Source organism: Myxine glutinosa, chromosome 1 (genome assembly GCF_964187855.1).
Source record: "Myxine glutinosa chromosome 1, kmMyxGlut1.1, whole genome shotgun sequence".
Lineage (NCBI taxonomy): Eukaryota > Metazoa > Chordata > Myxini > Myxiniformes > Myxinidae > Myxine > Myxine glutinosa.
Window position 1 is genome coordinate 89289910 of NC_136261.1, and position 21211 is coordinate 89311120.

At 50.3% G+C, this 21211-nt stretch overlaps 2 protein-coding genes across 2 annotated transcripts in view; both read left to right on the forward strand.

Annotated features, from left to right (window-relative positions):
- The window catches only part of LOC137425102 (protein sidekick-2-like), a 547704-nt gene that overhangs the window by 295404 nt on the left and 231089 nt on the right, over positions 1 to 21211 (forward strand). The gene's annotated exons all lie outside the window — the stretch shown is intronic.
- Positions 12711 to 21211, forward strand: part of RPL38 (ribosomal protein L38) — a 275214-nt gene continuing 266713 nt past the window's right edge. The window contains exon 1 of the mRNA XM_068114745.1: positions 12711 to 12715. The gene's annotated coding sequence lies outside the window, so the exon portion shown is untranslated. The remainder of the gene's footprint in view (positions 12716 to 21211) is intronic.

A 21211-nucleotide genomic window follows, 5' to 3' on the forward strand; every position in this document is an offset into this window, starting at 1 on the left:
TCCTAATTTCGAGGGCAGTTGTGCATTTGTCTCCTCCACTGTATCTTGTGTCCTTTTTATTTTAAGTTCTAGATCCGTTATCCGTTCTTGCTGTTCCCGGTGTCTGGATTCACCATCCCAAAGATGGAATGCAAGCCAGTCTACCGTTAGATTCTGTCTCTCCCTGGCTTTCAATCTTTGTCCCAATCTTTCCAATCGACTTCGCTCAAATGTACCATCTCTTGGAAACTCCTCAGCATTTCCCTTTGTCCACAAATACCAATTCTCGACCTGTCTTATAGCTTCGGCACCATAACGGTCGTACATATGATATGTACAAGTACCTTTTTGTGGAATCTCTGGTTGTCCTTGTGTATTCTTGCAGGCTCCATTTCCCATTCTGCCTTTTATCAAAGTAGCGTTGGATGTGTTGTAGCTTGTTCCTCTAAAGCTTCACTCGTACCTCCAGGAAGGATCTCTCCACCTGTTCAAATGGTGATTTCCAGAGAATCTCTCTCACCTGTGGCTTTTGCACAATCCAATCTCACAGATCAGTATTTGCAGATGAGCCAGAGGGTCAGTATGAAATGGGTGAATCCTCAGGTGTCCGCTCTGTTGAAGGGGAAATCCCACAATGTTAACCGCACATATATATCTATATATAAACTCACCACCTTGCTCAATTTTCCAAGGTTGTCTTCACATTGATAATATCTCACAAAGATATTAAAGCTTCTTTCTTGAGACCGCATTTTCATCAATCAAACAATCAATATATTCAATTCAATTTATTCAATTCAATTTACTCAGTTAAATTTATTCAATTAAATTTATTCAATTTAATCAATTCAATTATTCAATTTCAATTAATTTATCAATATTCATCAATAAATCAAATTAATCATTTTGGATGACTCCTTGCATAAGCCCTTTCCCCAATGATGTCAGGACAGGTCCATCTATTGACTGAGATTGAAGATCATCGGTCGTCACCTCTGGTTCATACCTCATGTCAATTGACGAATCACTGTTCTGTCCTAGGGTCATATCTGACATATTTTCCCATTTTGCCTGGTCTCCACAAATTTTCTTTGCAACCACTAAAGGCAACTCATCCTTCATTCGTGAGACAGCCAAAATGGATGGCAGATATTAAAGTTCTTTGGGAAAAAATCTCATCATTTTTTTTTTTTTAATAGTACCCAAAATCTCTTGGCAATATAAATTTCGTAAAACTCCTGAAATGGGACTGTAAAATTCCTTCAATCATGCTAAATTTTGAAACTCCATCGCTTGTAATACCCAATTTATCCCATAGGGCTTGAAAGTTCTTTTCCAAGTTCGTGCAATCATTCTGCATTGGAACCCTATGATATCATTCATAATAATCATCATGATTTTATAATCATGGTCATAACATAATCATCTATTTGAAAAACAAACATTTCCTATATCACCACAGCTATGTGGTATAATCAACAATAAAATAAACTGTACATAGCAAAAGGCTACCTCCTGACCACTTAATCATCTCTTTGAAAAACAAACATTTCCTTTATCACCACAACTATGTGGTATAATCAACAATAAAATAAACTGTACATAGCAAAAGGCTACCTCCTGACCACTTAGTATACCTATTGACAATAAGTCATAACAATATCGAATAATCATTAAACAATTAAAAGAAAAATCGCTTCTACTGCTCCAGCCACAGCATTCGTCATTTTGTCTGCTCATCCACGTGACCAAAACGAAATAAAGGGAGCTCAACCATTACACAGCGCTTTTAAAGGCGCATGCCATAGGAACTCAACGCAACTTCGACTCGGCCAGAAAAACGAGCAAATTTTGCAGAATGTTAACTGGAATTTGTCGTGAAAATATATACAAAATACACAAAAATATATACCCACAAAAATAAACAACAAACCCAAACAAACCCAAGGTCGACCATATTACACAATATTACACCATTCCAGGTGACATGAGAAAATCGTCATGATTGCTGAAATGTTCCAGGGTTTATGCACACCTTAAAAGAGGTATGCTTTGTGGTGTTGCCCACCGACCACATTGATTAAATTACACCATTTCAGCATCGTATTGATTGCTGAAATGTTCCAGGGTTTATACACACCTTAAAAGAGGTATGCTTTGTGGTGTTGCCCACCGACCACATTGATTAAATTACACCATTTCAGCATCGTATTGATTGCTGAAATGTTCCAGGGTTTATACACACCTTAAAAGAGGTATGCTTTGTGGTGTTGCCCACCTACCACATTGATTAAATTACACCATTTCAGCATCGTATTGATTGCTGAAATGTTCCAGGGTTTATACACACCTTAAAAGAGGTATGCTTTGTGGTGTTGCCCACCTACCACATTGAATTAACCATAAACATTTCTTCCGTTCAACAGAACAAACATTTCCTATATCATGACATGCATGTCTTCAAAAATTGTATGACCAAGAGAACAATGAACAGAAAGAGTGAAAGGTAAAAGTAAAACTAATTAAAACTGCGGGCAGTGATGATCCGGGGACCATACCGCTCCATCCTGATTGGACCAGTGCATGCCAGAGTCGTTAACAACGACAGTCCAGATCCGATTGTTCAAAATTTCAACTCAATCGATCGAAAAATGAACGCAGGGATGCATTTTAAAGGTTTTCAAGAAATCCACCATGGCCGCCATGTCACGTGACTTATGATGTCATAATTAATATATGCATCCAATCAAGTGACTTACTATAATTGGTCAAGGTATCGAGCTCATCTGACCAACGGTTTGGCCTGCAGGTCGACACCAAGTTCATGGTCAGAAGAGAAAGAAATGTAATTAATTAAATAAGTACTTCATTAATTTCTAATAATTAAATAACTCGTGAATTCTCATACGATTCACTTAACATTTGAGTGTTCCCAAAACGTTGAAGCAAAACGTTGCAACAACGAAAGTGAAACGTTGTAGCGACGTTGTGGAAACGTTTTACAACAACATTATTTCAATGTTGCAGGAAAGTAATGTGAAAAAAACGTTGAAACAACGTTGTGGAAACGTCAGCAAAACCCAACATTTGAATGTTCCCAAAACGTTGGAGCAAAACGTTGCAACAACGAAAGTGAAACGTTGTAGCGACGTTGTGGAAACGTTAGCAAAACCCAACATTTGAATGTTCCCAAAACGTTGGAGCAAAACGTTGCAACAACGAAAGTGAAACGTTGTAGCGACATTGTGGAAACGTTAGCAAAACCCAACATTTGAATGTTCCCAAAACGTTGGAGCAAAACGTTGCAACAACAAAAGTGAAACATTGTAGCGACGTTGTGGAAACGTTAGCAAAACCCAACATTTGAATGTTCCCAAAACGTTGGAGCAAAACGTTGCAACAACGAAAGTGAAACGTTGTAGCGACGTTGTGGAGACGTCAGCAAAACCCAACATTTGAATGTTCCCAAAACGTTGGATTTACTTATCAGTAAACTGAAATTGAACCAACCACTATTTATTCAACTTACATTGCCAAAGTCAACAACAATTTCAAAAATCCTCAATTTTCATCTGATTCACTTGACTTTTGAATGGGATTTATATATCAGTCAACTAGTTCAATTAACAACTATTTTATTCAACATAGGCCAAAGTCAACAACAATTTCAAAAAATCCTCAATTTTCATCCGATTCACTTGACTTTTGAATGGGATTTATATATCAGTCAACTAGTTCAATCAACAACTATTTTATTAAACATAGGCCAAAGTCAACAACAATTTCAAAAAATCCTCAATTTTCATCCGATTCACTTGACTTTTGAATGGGATTTATATATCAGTCAACTAGTTCAATCAACAACTATTTTATTCAACATAGGCCAAAGTCAACAACAATTTCAAAAAATCCTCAATTTTCATCCAATTCACTTGACTTTTGAATGGGATTTATATATCAGTCAACTAATTCAATCAACAACTATTTTATTCAACATAGGCCAAAGTCAACAACAATTTCAAAAAATCCTTCATTTTCATTCGGTTCACCATTTAATTTGTTCAAAGAACGTTTATTTCGCAAAATCGACCCAACCACAACAACCCATCGACCCAACCACAACAACCCAACAACAACCCATCGACCCAACCACAACCCTCGCCATTAATTTCTATTGTAAGCGTGCCGAATCAAATAAGTATCAATTTTTTATATTTTTTTTTTTTATGAGCCTCGACCAGAGGGTGGTTGCCACTCACAAACACTCGTCGCTAACTGTTCCATTGTCTGTTGATTCTCACTCTGCTGCCGATTTCAATTGAGCCAGCAGAGTGGAATTTGGAATTTTTTATTTCTCTGAGCTCATGAAAGTGGTGACATTGGGTGGTTTGCCACTGCCTTTCCACAAAAGCACTTAATTATTGTCTTTCATTAAGCGTGAAGCATGTCTCAAAAGCTTAGTGATGGACCTGGACAAAATTTGATAGACAGATTTTGGTGTTTAACCAGGATAAATTTGGAACAGCCCTTAAACTAACACCAAACAGATCAATTTTTATATTTTGAAGCTTAATCGCAGATAAATCTTTCACCTTTCAATAAAATATATGTCCCAACCAAATCTGCGAGCACGGGGCGCAGAGAAAATACACAAAAAAAACAACAACACTGCAGCAACAACTTCAACTTAGGTTGAGGTTGAGGGTTCAAACAAACGCTTTGCTTCTCGCAAAGCGTCCGCCAATGGGAACTAGAGGGAGGGAGAAGGAGCGGGAGCAAGAGACAGGTAGCCGGAATGGAAATGAGGGACAATGAGGGACAGTGAGGGAGTGTCGGTATGCAATTTTCATCCAATCGCCATCTTTCACAATATTTCTGGACCGGCATGAGATGGCGTTGTCTCATTAATTTATATGTTAATCGAATGAGTTTTAGGTGTTTTAGAAAATGGCGGGAAACCTTGTACCCACGGCTTTGGTCCTACACAATTTCGTTCTTTGCCCGCCGTCTTAATCGCACACCTTGAGCAGACAGCTCAGGGGTACGTTTTCAAGTGCTAAACAAATGTACCGGCCTTACAAGACCTGGAAGCAAATGGTCGCATGGTGCACTCATGCCCCGTTTGCTCCCAGGTCACAGTAAGGCCCTTAATGACCAGCGTCGACCTGGCGCATTTTATTTAGACAGCGCAAAAAATACGTATTTACAGAAATCATTTAGAAAAACACGAATAATAGCTACAATCGTTTGTCGATGTTTCATCCGTGACTTCGTTACGCCACCTATATCGCGGCATCGGTGCGCAGGGAAGCCCCACACCACCTCCTCCACCATGTATGTACAAAAACTAAACGCAGGTTCGTAGATCATATTTTGGACAAGGATAACAAGGAATAACTCTTACCTTTTCAGATGCTGTGTCCAATTTGACCCCTATCTGGCTCGCCAAATTGTCGTGGAAGTGGTTTGGGACTCAAGACCAATGACCGGAAAACAGGTTTACAAAAGATCCAGACTTTATTAACTAGTTTCAAATAGTAATAACTACCGTTAACTCAATGGACCAGATAACTCTATCAGATAACTCTATCCGCATAGTCCCTCTTTCTCAGCCGATGTTCCTCCGCAGCGCCGTACTCGTTCATTCCATCGGGCAGAGCTTCTGATGACAAGTCTGCTGACTCAAAGTTTGCTCTGGTTTATATGGATAAATTGGAGTTAATCCCCTGTGCGCTAAAAGTTAATCCTCCGTGCGCTGAAGCTCCTTGGTCATCCACAATCGCCCTGCTGGCACCAACTCGCTCCCCTCCTGCTGTGAGTTCCATTTACCTCACAATAGGAGGGTGCTCTAGCCCGGGGCTGTACAGGAGGTGGACAACGGACTCCCAGCTTTAACAGAGCGAGATACATTCCTAACATTCTTACGACCACCTATTGGTTCACTCACCAATCTCATAACTAGTTACATAGTATAAAGATTTATTCTACCACAATAGCCACATCACTTGGTCACTCATGTCCAAATATTAGCTTCCCAGCTCAAAAGGTGCCTGAGATATTGGCCAAATGAGAAAGAAAATAAATAAATGATTAATAATGAAAATAAATAAATAATAATCATAAAAAATTTAAATTATTAATCAATTTGGTCAGAGAACACATGAACTACCACTATTTCATCAGAATCTGTAACTTAAAAAAAAAGAAAATTTTGGGCATTTTTTTTTTTTTTTTTTTTTTTTCTATACTGAATCGAGGCTCGTGAGAGAGCTGACAACCGCGAGGGAAAGACAATGACAGTACATGGGGACCGCGAGGGAAAGACAGTACATGGGGACCGCGAGGGAAAGACAAAAACAGCACATGGGGACCGCGAGGGAAAGACAAAGACAGCACATAGGGACCGCGAGGGAAAGACAAAGACAGTACATGGGGACCGCGAGGGAAAGACAAAGACAGTACATGGGGACCGCGAGGGAAAGACAGTACATGGGGACCGCGAGGGAAAGACAAAAACAGCACATGGGGACCGCGAGGGAAAGACAAAGACAGTACATGGGGACCGCGAGGGAAAGACAATGACAGTACATGGGGACCGCGAGGGAAAGACAGTACATGGGGACCGCGAGGGAAAGACAAAAACAGCACATGGGGACCGCGAGGGAAAGACAAAGACAGCACATAGGGACCGCGAGGGAAAGACAAAGACAGTACATGGGGACCGCGAGGGAAAGACAAAAACAGCACATGGGGACCGCGAGGGAAAGACAGTACATGGGGACCGCGAGGGAAAGACAAAAACAGCACATGGGGACCGCGAGGGAAAGACAAAGACAGTACATGGGGACCGCGAGGGAAAGACAAAAACAGCACATGGGGACCGCGAGGGAAAGACAAAGACAGCACATAGAGACCGCGAGGGAAAGACAAAGACAGTACATGGGGACCGCGAGGGAAAGACAAAAACAGCACATGGGGACCGCGAGGGAAAGACAGTACATGGGGACCGCGAGGGAAAGACAAAAACAGCACATGGGGACCGCGAGGGAAAGACAAAGACAGTACATGGGGACCGCGAGGGAAAGACAAAGACAGTACATGGGGACCGCGAGGGAAAGACAAAGACAGTACATGGGGACCACGAGGGAAAGACAAAAACAGCACATGGGGACCGCGAGGGAAAGACAGTACATGGGGACCGCGAGGGAAAGACAAAAACAGCACATGGGGACTGCGAGGGAAAGACAAAGACAGTACATGGGGACCACGAGGGAAAGACAAAGACAGCACATGGGGACCGCGAGGGAAAGACAAAGACAGCACATAGGGACCGCGAGGGAAAGACAAAGACAGCACATGGGGACCGCGAGGGAAAGACAAAGACAGCACATAGGGACCGCGAGGGAAAGACAAAGACAGCACATAGGGACCGCGAGGGAAAGACAAAGACAGTACATGGGGACCGCGAGGGAAAGACAAAAACAGCACATGGGGACCGCGAGGGAAAGACAAAGACAGTACATTGGGACCGCGAGGGAAAGACAGTACATGGGGACCGCGAGGGAAAGACAAAAACAGCACATGGGGACCGCGAGGGAAAGACAAAGACAGCACATAGGGACCGCGAGGGAAAGACAAAGACAGTACATGGGGACCGCGAGGGAAAGAGGGATTTCCCCAGTGGGACTACCGTTGTACCATTGCACATGGATAAAACTTGGTTAGCCTTCCACAGCTTCCTGACATACTTCCTTGGAATAATAATGTTGCACTGCTGTCCTTCTACTTCCATTGTCACATAGATCTGCCTTGGGTATTTTGACTCCTCCAGGCTGTTAATTTGCTCCATGTCCACTGGGGAAAGGCATTAATCGAATAATTAAATAATTAATCGATTAATTGATTAATTAATAAATCAAAAATAGCAGCCAAATCACCTGGTCATTGGCATGTCCAAATAACAGCTTCCTAACTCAAAAGGTGCCTGAGTTAATGGTCAGAAGAGAAAGGAAATTTAATTATTTAAATAAGTACTTAATTAATCGCTAATAATTAAATAACTCCTCAATTAATTGATTAATCAAAAAACAAAAAATACCGTTTTTGACAAAGGACTTGCTCACTACTGTGCCGAAATTTCAGTTTCCTAGCTCAAAGGATGGCTGAGATATCGTCCGCACAAACAAACAAGAAAACAAACAAGAAAACAACCAGAGTGAAAACTGAGTACTCCCTTTCAGCGTGCGTCACTGCCGAGCCCCCTTCGGTGCCCAGCAATGACGATTTGCAATGCCTGGAGATGGCATAGGAAAGGTGCGGTGTACAACAAACAAGAAAGAAAACAAACAAGAAAACAAACAAACAACCAGAGTGAAAACTGAGTACTCCCTTTCAGCGTGCGTCACTGCCGATCCCCCTTCGGTGCCCGGCAATGACGATTTGCAATGCCTGGAGATGGCATAGGAAAGAAGCGGTGTACAAAAAGCTCTGTTCAAGCCAAATTGATGTTTACTTTAAGAAAATTGACCAGCACCAGGTCCATCCTCTCCAGCACCAGGTCCATCCTCTCCAACACCAGGCCCATCATCTCAGAGAGATATATCAAGGTATGATCGTTTCAAGATTTGCAAGACATCAATTGGAACGAGAGTAAGTGTTAACCTTCAATCATTATCTTTTCTTTTCTATCTAAACAGTTTAAGAAATGTCTCTTTCATGTTTTTTATACCTATAGATGTTTTAGGTAAAATATATACTATTCTGGGGGGGCCGCGGTCGGACGAGATGTCTGAGGGGGCACCGAACCGGGCGACCCAGGTGGCGATGAAAGCCTGCGCGACGTCCGCCGCCGTCGTCGACGCCAAGGGCACGGCCTCCGGCCACCGGGTGGTGCGGTCCACCATGGTGAGGACGTGGGTGAAACCCCGCGAGGGGGGCAGAGGTCCCACCAGGTCCACGTGGATGTGGTCAAACCGGCGTTCCGGCACCGTAAACGGGGCCAACGGGGCCTGGGTGTGCCGGTGCACCTTGGCGCGCTGGCACACGAGGCACGTCCTGGCCCAGCCGCGGACGGCCTTCCGGAGGCCATGCCAGACGAATTTGTCGGCGATCAACCTTTGGGAGGCCCTCGCGCCCGGGTGGGACAGGCCGTGGATGGCGTCAAACACCTGGCGCTGCCAGCCCGCGGGCATGATGGGGCGAGGCCGCCCAAGGGAGACGTCGCACAAGAGGACCGCGCCCGCGCCGTCGAACGGCACCTCGGTGACGCGGAGGCCCGTGATGGCGGTCTGCAAGGCCTGGACGTCGGGGGCAGCGGCCTGGTCCACTGCCATCCGGGCATAGTCGATGCCGAGGTGGACTGCGGGGGCGACGGCCCGGGAAAGGCAATCCGCCACCGGGTTGTCCTTCCCCGCGACGTGCCGGATGTCCGTCGTGTACTCGGACACGGCCGAGAGGTGACGCTGCTGCCGGGCCAACCACGGCTCGGTGACCTTGCCCATCGCGAAGACCAGTGGCTTGTGGTCGACAAAGGCCGTGAACGCACGGCCCTCGAGCAGATGGCGGAAGTGCCTGACCGCCAAGTGAAGGCCGAGCAACTCGCAGTCGAAGGTACTGTAACGGCGTTCGGGCAGGCGAAGCTGCCGGCTAAAGAACGCCAGCGGTTGCCAAGCTCCACGCACCCATTGCTCGTGCACCGCGCCCACCGCGTAGTCCGAGGCGTCGGTGGTGAGGGCGATTGGCGCATCGGGCGCCGGGTGCGCGAGCATGGTGGTGTTAGCAAAGGCGAGCTTCGCGCCCGCGAATGCCGCGTCCATCTGCTCGGTCCAGGTGACGTCGCCTTTGCCCGGCTTACCTCGGAGAGCTTCGTGCAGGGGGCGCAGGACCTGGGCGATACGGGGCAGGAACCGATGGTAAAAGTTCAACATGCCCAGGAACTCCTGCAGCGCCCTGATCGTGCGGGGGCGCGGAAACCCCTTCACCGCCTCCACCTTGGCCGGCAGGGGGACGGCTCCGTGCCTGGTGACGCGGTGCCCCAGAAAATCGAGTTCGGCGACGCCGAACCGGCACTTTGCGGGGTTCACAATCAGGCCATGCTGGCCCAGGCGTTCGAAGAGCGTGCGGAGGTGGTGTAGGTGCTCTTCGCGGGATGCGCTGGCGACGAGGATATCGTCCAGGTAGACGTATACAAAATCCAAGTCGCGCAGGACGCTGTCCATCAGCTGCTGGAACGCCTGAGCCGCATTCTTCAGACCAAAGGGCATCCGCAGGAATTCGAAGAGTCCGAACGGCGTGATGACCACCGTCTTCGGGACATCCTCCGGCCTGACGGGGACCTGATGGTAACCGCGTATGAGGTCCACCTTCGAGAAGAAGGACATGCCCGCCAAACGGGCGGAAAAGTCCTGAATGTGGGGGACGGGGTAGCGGTCGGGGGTGGTGGCATCATTGAGACGGCGATAGTCCCCGCACGTTCGCCATCCCCCGCCGGGCTTCGGCACGATGTGCAGCGGCGACGCCCAAGCACTCTCCGAGCGCCGAACGATGCCGAGTCGCTCCAGGGTAGCGAACTCCGCTTTTGCTACCGCCAGCTTCGTCGGCTCGAGGCGGCGTGCCCGGGCGTAGACCGGTGGCCCGACGGTGGGGATGTGATGGGCCACCCCATGCTTGACGGCCCCCGCCGAGAAGGTGGGCCGCGTGAAGGCCGGGAAGCCGGCGAGGAGGCGGGTGAATTCGTCCACTGCCGGAAGCGTACAGATCAACGTGGCCGGAACCGAACCGTTCAGCAAGCCGCTCGGTGAGCCGCTCAGTGGGCTGCTCGACAAGCTGGGCAGCGCACAAGCGAGCGAGCTGAACGTCTCGGCCTGGACAAGACGTCTGTGCTTTACGTCGACCAGGAGCCCATTTGCGCACAGGAAGTCCGCGCCAAGCAATGCCATGGGCACGTCGGCGGTGACGAACGACCATCGGAAAACCTGCCCTCCGAACCGCAGAGAGAGGCAGCGTTTTCCATACGTACGGATGGGCGTCCCTTTCGCGGCAAGCAGCGCGGGGCCCCCGCCCGCGGCGTGCTTGTCCGACGTACCGGCAGGAACGACACTCACCTGTGCTCCTGTGTCGCACAGGTAACGGCGCCCGGATAAGGTGTCCGTGATGAACAGCAGGCTGTTCGAACGGCCGGCGCTCATTGCCACTATCGAGCGCCGGCCCGGGCGTTTCCCGACCTGTCGAAGAGCATGGCGGATGACACTGTCGAGCCTCGTGGCCGAACCTGGCGTGGAACCGGCACCAGGTGGTGGAGCTGGAGGAGCGCGGCTGGCTCCACCAGGCCGGTGGAGCCGGCGGTTTTCCCCGCGGTGGCGGTTTTCGCCGCGGCGGTGGGCGGGGCGTGGCGGCGGCCACGAGGTGCGTATCAGCATGCTGTGTATGCTGTGGAAGCTGATGCTGTGGATCAGTATCGGCCTCGGGATCCACGAGGTGGGCCGCACCGACTCTCGCCCGCGTGTCCGAAGCCGCGAAGTACCTGTCCGCCACGGCGGCCAATGCTCGGGGTTCCGTTAGCACGGTCCCGGCCAACGCGAGGCGTACCTGTGCTGGAAGTTGGCGACGGAAAAGCGCCCGGAATAGAGAACCAGGGGCTTCGTCGCCCAACAGTGACAGCATATGGTCCATTCAGACCGACGGGCGCGTGTCGCCGAGTTCGGGGAGATCCAGGAGGCGGTCGGCCCGTGCGTCCTCCGTGAAGCCGAACGTGGCGAGGAGCAGCTGCTTGAGTGCCTCGTACTTGTGGCCGTCCGGTGGGTGGCGAAGGACGGACACAACTCGAGCGGCCGTGCCGGGCCCGAGGGAGGCGACGACGTGGCAGTAGCGCGTGTCATCGTCGGTGAGGCGCCGAAGCTGAAACTGGGCTTCGGCTTGGACGAACCAAACTTCGGCCTGGGCCTCCCAAAATTCGGGAAGTTTAACCGACATCGCGTTGTTGGCCATGGCAATGGCGTCGTGTTTGGAAGGATCGCTACGGCAGATCCAACGTCGAGGGTCACCAGTGAAGCGCGGTATTGCGCGCGCTGTTTGTGAGCAAGGAGGAAGGGGACAACGCGGTAACTTGTAAGAGTCTTTATTCAAGAGCTCACTGTAATACTGAGCTGCTCAGGGCTGCGTGCCCCGTGTATATCGTGAGGCCACGCCTCTCTCCAGGGCGTGGCCCACCCCCACTTGGTGTGCGGGGTGATGTCACCACGTCAGTGCTTTCGTGTCCGCCACACTATATACTAAGACAAACATTTGACTAATTGACGCTAGATCTGAACCGTACGCAACTGTTCCGACTTACATACAAATTCGACTTACAGACAGACTTAAAAACGGAACTCGTTCGTAACCCAGGGACTGCCTGTAATTAAAACTTTGATTAAGGGCTTTTCAAACATTGAAGCATTTTCTACGACTGCCTCCAACCACCTTAAGCCTGGTGTTGGCTCAATGGTTAGGGTGGAGGGCTTGGGATCCTAAGGTCCTGAGTTCGAATCACGGTCAGCAGTTGAATTAACACTAGGTGGGGTTAACTCAGCCTGTCATCCTACCGAAGTCGGCAAAACGAGTACCAACTCACTGGGTCCTCTCTCTGAAGGAGGTTGATGGCAGGATTTACACTCTGGCTGCCGTAAAAACACCTCATTCCATAACACACACAGTTGTGTGTGTTGGGATGGTGTTTAATCGTGTTGACGTCACGTCACTTTAATCGTGTTGACCAACTGACCAACATATAGAATAAACCAGTGTCTCAATGCAATCTCTTCACTTCCATGGTGACAGACAGCTTGGAGACTTAGAGTACTTCACAATAATTTAATACTTACATTATTTGCTTACTGGTATCTCCACCCAGGTCATACTCCAGGTCATACCGCTCTTCAACTAAAGTATCAAACAAGCCCGGCTACGCCGCTGTTAGACTTTCGGTCTTGTTTTCTGAATGAGCATCTCCAGGATTCCCCATTCTGAAAGCCAATGGCCCTTTTAGAATACGTGGGGATTACAAGTCAATGTTCAACCAGGAAGCAGTCATATATCAGTATGCGATTTTCTAAAGTTGAAGACTTGTTAGCTGTGATGAGCAGTGGCCAGCCATGGTCCAGGTCGGACCAAACATCCATATCAACAGTTGGATCTGGCTATTATTTTGTTCTTGTACTTTTTTCAATCTACGAGTAATAGAAATATGCCAAATATGGCTCACCAATGAAATGCATGACCACTGACCAGCCATGTCCTTAACAATGAGAAAATTCCATTCGCTGTCAACCTGCTGCAGAAAACATTGGTATCCTGCCAGGTGGTCACCTAATAAAGGGGAGATTTCATTCACCTGTCAACCTGAGAAAAAAAAGTTTTGACTTGTGACATGTCACAGGTCTACACGAGCTTTGCTTTGCTATTATTGTTGGGATTCTTGTTCAGGGTCAATTTTTGGTCAAATCAAATTTGATTTCGGTCAAATGTGCACCCATTGGTCGGATAGCTGCCGGACCACACCCGCATCTGTCGCTTGTCTCCACCCACCATAGCACCGAGACAAAATTATATGGCTACCATCTTGGTTTTCTGGTGAGCCGAACACATATGCCTGTTGTCCTCTGCTGATTATACACTGCCCGGGTTTGTTGTGTCAGATTTCCATTGGCATTGTTTGGGTTGAGTGTTATTCTTGATGAGGGACCCCAAAAAATCTAATTGCATGTCGAATAATAAATAGTAAGGTTTAATCAAGCCCATCAGAATGCACAGGGTATATCAGAACGCACCGTAATCAAGTGTTGCGTTACATTTTCTCATCAAGTTTTATGTTATGCAAATTACTAAAACAAATGGCATTACGTAACTTTTGAACGGCCCCATATTGGGGTTAAGCAATCTGTGACCATATGACGAATCAGCTCGTTCTGTTATAACCGTGGGGAGGGTGACATGGATGAGAGTTGTCCAGTTATTTTTTAATAGCGCATTAAATGTGTTTTCCAATCGTGCTGCCCATCTTTTAAAAGTGTTTTAAATGCATGTTTCTCAATCGCCCGTTACCGGATTTTGTCGCAGGTTGTGAGCGCAGTGCGGTCATTCTTGTTGTTAAACTAAAAGCTGGTTTGAAGCAGTTCAAAAACCATTTTATATGTTACATTACTTTCATAAAAGTAGAAAGCTACTACCTTAATTCTAGACTGGAGCAGTGCCCTCCATGAAAAAGTGAGTGATGCAGAGCCTCACATTTGGCAGACTGCATGATCTCTACTTTCATCTAAAACTAAACACATATTCTGTTTCATACTGCTGTAATCTTCCATAGTAAGTATTGTTCCCTTGCAACCACTGCTGTGAATTTGTGTTGTGATTCCTAACATCGTTGTAATAATATTTTAACGACACCTAAGCTTACTTAGCGAGTTTCCACTTTAGATGATACATCACCTTTAAATATGAACAGTAAAATCGACTTAAATTGTTTTTGCTCTATAATTACGATGGATTCCACCGATGAATAATGAGAAAACGTGAGCCGAGCAGGGAGAAAAAGTTTTGTTCATTGCTGAGAAAATGGCTACACAAACAATTTAGATGCTATCATAAGCAACGTTTATTTATCCTACTTTATTTCCGAATCGATTAAACTCTGCCATAATCAATACTACTTGATATATATCTTGAATGTGTCAGAATCTATTCGTTTTGCATCATGAAATAATCCAATAATACAATTTTCATAAAAGAGCATTTCCAATTTCTTATTGTCCCATAAGGGCACGTGGCTAAATTGAGCTGTCTTAGGAAGGTAGCATGACCGATTACCTCTGCCACCAAAGGTGGATGGAGGTTATGTTTTCAGCCCTGTCTGTCCGGTGTCTGTTTGTTTGTGAGCAAAATATCTCAAAAAGTTGTGGACGGATTCGGACGAAATTTGGTAGAGATGTAGCGTATGTGAGAAGGACCAAATGATTCGATTTTGGTGAAGATCCGGATTCGGATCCGGCTACTAGAATTTCTAAAGTGATTCTTCACCATTGGGAGATCGGGCCAAACACGATATATAACATGATATCTCAAAAAGTTGTGGACAGATTTGGACGAAACTTGGTGGACCGATTGGGTGTCTGACAAGGACGATTCAATTCGATTTTGGTGAAGATCCGGATCCAGCGAGTATAATTTTTGAAGTGATTCTTCACCATTGAGTGAAATGGCCAACCAGGTGGAGGTATGCACAACACTGAGGGCTGTTCTAGTTTAATGATTGTTTTCTCAGCTATGACCTGTGTGTTTTTAGCCGCGTCGCAGACGCTGCTCATAGAGTGTCCTCTGCTGTTGTTGTTGTTGTTCTTCTTGTTCATGTTCTTGCAGAGAAGACAAAACCTCAAAGCTCCACCCATTCTGGGAACCATAGCTCCACCCATTGTGGGAGAGGCTTCATATAAACAAATATCCACCATTTTATTAACTCGCATAGCTTTGAGGCCTGTTTTGTAGGCCCGTGGTGTCATCCTCGCTCACACAGTTTTATTTCAAATCAAATTCGATATATCATTTCATTTTTCACAGTCGCTAACATAGTTTTAGACTCGGTTGAAAAAAAACGGGAAGAAAATCCGATGAAAGTTGCCCTTTATAGAATGAAATGAATTCTCAAAGGCCTGTAACTTCAAGTCCATTGAGATTTTTTTTTTTTATCGCGGCATGGTCAGTCATACACCGCCCGAAATAAGAGATGGGAAAATGCCGAGATATATATTTTTTGTTTAAATCGCGGCATGGTCAGTCATACACCGCCCGAAATATCAGACGGGAAAATGCCGAGATATATTAAAAATTCGTCCATTTGATGACAATCGTCACGATGAAATATTTCATTTATACGTCGTCACAATAATGTGGAGAGAGGAGCATAGCTTCGTCACGTGTCGCCACATACGGGAAATTGCCGAGATATATATTTTTAAAATCGCGGCATGGTCAGTCATACACCGCCTGAAATAACAGACGGGAAAATGCCGAGATATATTAAAAATTCGTCCATTTGATGACAATCGTCACGATGAAATATTTAATTTATACGTCGTCACAATAATGTGGAGAGAGGAGCATAGCTTCGTTCACGTGTCGCCACACACGGGAAATTGCCGAGATATATTTTCACTTTGCACAAAAACAACATCAAGTAATCGAATCAATAGGAATGTCCTGTGCCTATAACATCGACGTTATACTTATAGGCACAGCTGCATCTAGGCATTGTGTAACATCGACGTGGCTTTTGTTTCAATTAAAACTTGTTGTACTTGTTTTAATTATAGTCATGGGGTAATTGAATAAGGATGAAACTGGTTTTGTAGTACAGCACCAGCAAAATGACTCTGCTGGTCCCAAAGTATAACAGCCGTTTTTGTGTATAGCAGTCCTAAAAATATGTCACGTTACTCCTACCGTCTCATCTGCAATTATGCACTCGTAAAATATGTCATGGTGTTTTTGGTTAGAGCAAGCCATTGGTATGCTGTCATGGTCATATCTCAACTGAAGTCCGATTTCGTCAAGCAGTGCTCTAATGTGCTGATCACGTGGTTTAATGCCGTAAAATATTGTGGTGCTGTGCACACACGACTCGATTGCCAGAGAGGTAGGCCACAACGCGTTGGTACAAACAGAGTCTTTATTAAGAGCTCGCACTTCAGCACTGGGCGGGCTCGAGCTTAGAGCCCGCATATATGTCCCGAGGCCACGCCTTGTCCCCGGGCATGGCCGATCGGTCGAAAGGCGGGGCATGCGCTTTCGTTCCCCGCCTGGACGCTCGCGCCACCCACTGGTGTGCGGAATTATTGTCCCTTGTGCCCGCCACACGCGCCCCCCCAGAATTCCCACGCACCTGAAGGGTGAGTTTGCGGGGAAGCCGGATGACCCGGGCGAAATGCCCCCTGGCGATGGGTGCAGGGCTGGGGGGTAGCGGGACGGCGGGTCTGGGGGGTGCCGGGGGTCCGACCGCCTGGGGGCGGCCTCGACGCGGAGGCAGAGCTGCTTGCGGGGGGGTGTCCAGATCGAGGTGGGCCGGCTTGAGACGGTCCACAGAGATGCGATCCGGGGCACCGCCGATGTCGATGGTTAAATATTTGTCCCCGTTCTCCAGCACGCGGAAGGGCCCGTCGTACGGGGGCCGTAGTGGTGCCCGGTGGGCGTCGTGCCGGACGAAGACGTACTTCACCGTGTGAAGCTCCAGGGCGACGTGGGAAGACAGGCAACCGTGGTGTGCCGTCGGCACCGGGGCGAACCTCCGGGCAGTCTCCTGAAGGGCGGAGCGCTATTGCACCGCGGACCAAGGAGCCGTGGAGTCGGGGATAAATTCGCCCGGAATCCGCAGTGGTTGCCCGAAAACCAGCTCCGCCGGGGACGCGCGCAGGTCGTCCTTGGGCGCCGTCGTGAGGCCCAGCAGGACCCAGGGGAGCCTGTCGGCCCAGCTGCCGTAGCGGAGGCTGGCCTGGAGCGCGGCCTTCATCGAGCGATGAAAGCGCTCGCACAGGCCATTGGCCTGGGGGTGGTAGGCCGTGGTGCGGTGTAGTTTCACGCCGAGCCCTTGTGCCACCGTGGCCCAGAGCTCCGAGGTGAACTGGGGGCCACGGTCGGACGAGATATCCGAGGGGGCACCGAACCGGGCAACCCAAGTGGTGATGAAGGCTTGCGCCACATCAGCCGCAGACGTCACCGCCAATGTGATGGCCTCCGGCCACCGTGTGGTGTGGTCCACCATGGTGAGGAGGTGGGTGAACCCCTGCGAGGGGGACAGAGGTCCCACCAGGTCGACGTGCACGTGGTCGAACCGACGCTCGGGCACCGCAAATGGGGCCAACGGGGCCTGGGTGTGGCGGTGGACCTTTGCGCGCTGGCACGCGAGGCACGTCCTGGCCCAGTCGCGGACGTCCTTCCTGAGGCCATGCCAGACAAACTTCGCCGCGACGAGCTTCTGGGAGGCCTTCGTGCCCGGGTGGGACAGGCCGTGGATGGCGTCGAACACTGGGCGCTACCAGCCAGCGGGCACGATGGGGCGAGGCCGGCCGAGGGAGACGTCGCACAGGAGGGCCGCACCCGCGGCATCAAACGGCACCTCGGTGATGCGGAGGCCCGTGATGGCGGTCCGCAAGGCCTGGACTCCGGGGTCGGCGGTCTGGTCCTCCGCCATCCGGGCATAGTCGATCCCGAGGTGGACCGCGTGCGCGATGGACCGGGAAAGGCAATCCGCCACCGGGTTGTCTTTACCTGCCCCGTGACGGATGTCCGTCGTATACTCGGACACGGCAGAGAGGTGACGCTGCTGCCATGCCGACCATGGCTCGGCGACCTTGGCCATCGCGAACACAAGGGGCTTGTGGTCGACGAAAGCCGTGAACGGGCGGCCCTCCAGCAGATGGCGGAAGTGTCGGACCACCAGGTGGAGCCTGAGCAGCTCGCGGTCGAAGGTGCTGTAGCGGCGTTCGTGCGGGCGAAGCTGCTGGCTAAAAAACGCCAACGGTTGCCAAGCACCATGCACCCACTGCTCGTGCACCGCGCCCACCGCGTAGTCCGACGCGTCGGTGGTGAGGGCGATCGGCGCATCGGGCGCCGGGTTCGCCAGCATGGTGGCGTTGGCCAGGGCCAGCTTTTGCGCCTGCAAACGCCGCGGCCATCGGCTCCGACCAGGCGATGTCACCTTTGCCCGGCTTGCCCCAGAGGGCGTCGTGCAGGGGGCAGAGGAGCTGGGCGACGTGGGGCACGAAGCGGTGGTAAAAATTGACCATGCCCAGGAACTCCTGGAGCCCCTTGATCGTGCGTGGTCGCGGGAAATCCCTGACCGCCTCCACCTTGGCCGGTAAAGGGACGGCCCCGTGCCTGATGATGCGGTGCCCCAAGAGGTCGATGGTGGCGACGCCGAAACGGCACTTTGCGGGGTTGATGATTAGGCCATGCTGGCCCAGGCGTTCGAAAAGTGTGCGGAGGTGGAGCAGGTGCTCCTCCCAGGACGCGCTCGCGACTAGGATGTCGTCCAGGTAGACAAAGAGGAAAGGTAAGTCACGCAAGACGCTGTCCATAAGCCGTTGGAATGCCTGGGCCGCATTCTTCAACCCGAAAGGCATTCGCAGGAACTCGAAGAGGCCGAAAGGGGTGATGACGGCCGTCTTTGGGACATCGCCCGGTTGTACAGGGACCTGGTGGTAGCCCCGGATGAGGTCCACCTTGGAAAACACGGTCGTGTTTGCCAACCGGGCGGAAAAGTCCTGGATATGCAGGCCCGGGTAGCGGTCGGGGGTGGTGGCATCATTGAGCCGGCGGTAGTCCCCTCACGGCCGCCATCCCCCGCCAGGCTTCGGCACAATATGCAGAGGAGAAGCCCAAGCGCTGTTGGAGCGCCGTACGATCCCCAGCCGCTCCAGCGTGGCGAACTCCGCTTTCGCCACGGCGAGCTTCGTGGGTTCGAGACGGCGTGCCCGGGCGTAGACCGGCGGCCCGACCGTGGGTATGTGGTGCTCCACCCCGTGCTTAACGGCCACCGCTGAGAAGGTGGGCCGCGTGAGGGACGGGAAACTGGCTAGGAGGCGGGTAAAGTCATCCGCTGCCGGAAGCGTGCAAACTAAACTCGCCGGGATGGAACCTTCCAGCAAGCCGCTTGGTGAGCCGCTCAGTGAGCCGCTCAGCGAACAAGCGAGCGAGCTGAAGGTTTCGGCCTGCACGAGACGTCTGCGCTTCACGTCGACCAACAGCCCATGCGCACATAGGAAGTCTGTGCCCAGCAGGGCCATTGGCACGCTGGCGGTCACGAACAACCATTGAAAGCGCTGCCCTCCGAACCGCAGTGAGAGGCAACGCTTCCCGAATGTGCGGATGGGTGTACCGTTGGCGAAGCAAAGCGGGGCCCCGGCCCGTGGCTTGCTTGTCGGACGTGGAGGCGGGGAGGACGCTTACCTGCGCTCCTGTGTCACAAAGGAAATGGCGCCCGGACAAGGTGTCCATGATGAACAGGAGGCTGCCGGAATGGCCGACGCTCAGGGCCGCTAATGAGCGCCGGCCCGGTCGTTTCTCGACCCGTCAAAAGAGCACGACGGGTGACACGTTTTAGCCTTGCGGCCGAACCTGGCGTGGTAGTAGCACCAGGTTTGCGGCGGCGATGGCCGCGGTGGCCGTGGTGGTGGTGGCGGTGGCAGTAGTGGGCGGGGCGCAGCAACGGCCACGAGGGAAGCTGGGGGCGCTGTAGCCTCTGCCCCGGGATCCACTATGGCAGCACCGTAAACCGACCGTGTGTCGCAGGCCGCGAAGAACTTGTCGGCCTCTCCGGCCAGGGCGCGGGGTTCTGTGATTTTGGAACTGGCCAGCGCGAGGCACACCTGTATCGGTAGCTGGCGGAGGAAAAGTGCGCGAAACAAGAAATCCGGGCTCTGGTCTCCAAGCAGCGACAGCATGTAATCCATCCAGACGGATGGTCGTGTGTCGCCGAGGGCGGGAAGGTCCAGGAGGCGGTCGGCCCGTTCGATCTCCGTGAGCCCGAACGTAGCAAGGAGGAGATGTTTGAGTGCCTCGTACTTGTTGTCGCCCGGTGGGCGCCGAAGGATGGACACGACTCGGGCGGCAGTGCCGGGCCCGAGAGGCGGCGACCATGTGGTAGTACCGGGTCTCGTCTGCCGTGATGCCTCGGAGCTGAAATTGACCTTCGGCCTGCACAAACCAAACGTCGGCTTGTGCTTCCCAAAACTCCGGGAGTTTGACGGCGATGGCGTTGGTAGCCATGGCGCGTTCGGGGGTCAGCAACGGCTGAACCAATCGGTGTCACCAGTGTGGTGCTGTGCACACACGACTCGATTGCCAGAGAGGTAGGCCACAACGCGTTGGTACAAACAGAGTCTTTATTAAGAGCTCGCACTTCAGCACTGGGCGGGCTCGAACTTAGAGCCCGCATATATGTCCCGAGGCCACGCCTTGTCCCGGGGCGTGGCCGATCGGTCGAAAGGCGGGGCATGCGCTTTCGGTCCCCGCCTGGACGCTCGCGCCACCCACTGGTGCACGGAATTATTGTCCCTTGTGCCCGCCACAATATATTAGTTTGTTTGCAAAGAGGTCAGGAATTTGGGTTTTTTTCGGGTACGAGCACACGATGGCCTTACTCTTATTAAATATATTGTAGTTTCATGGCCATACTACTACTACTACCATAACTACTACTACCATAACT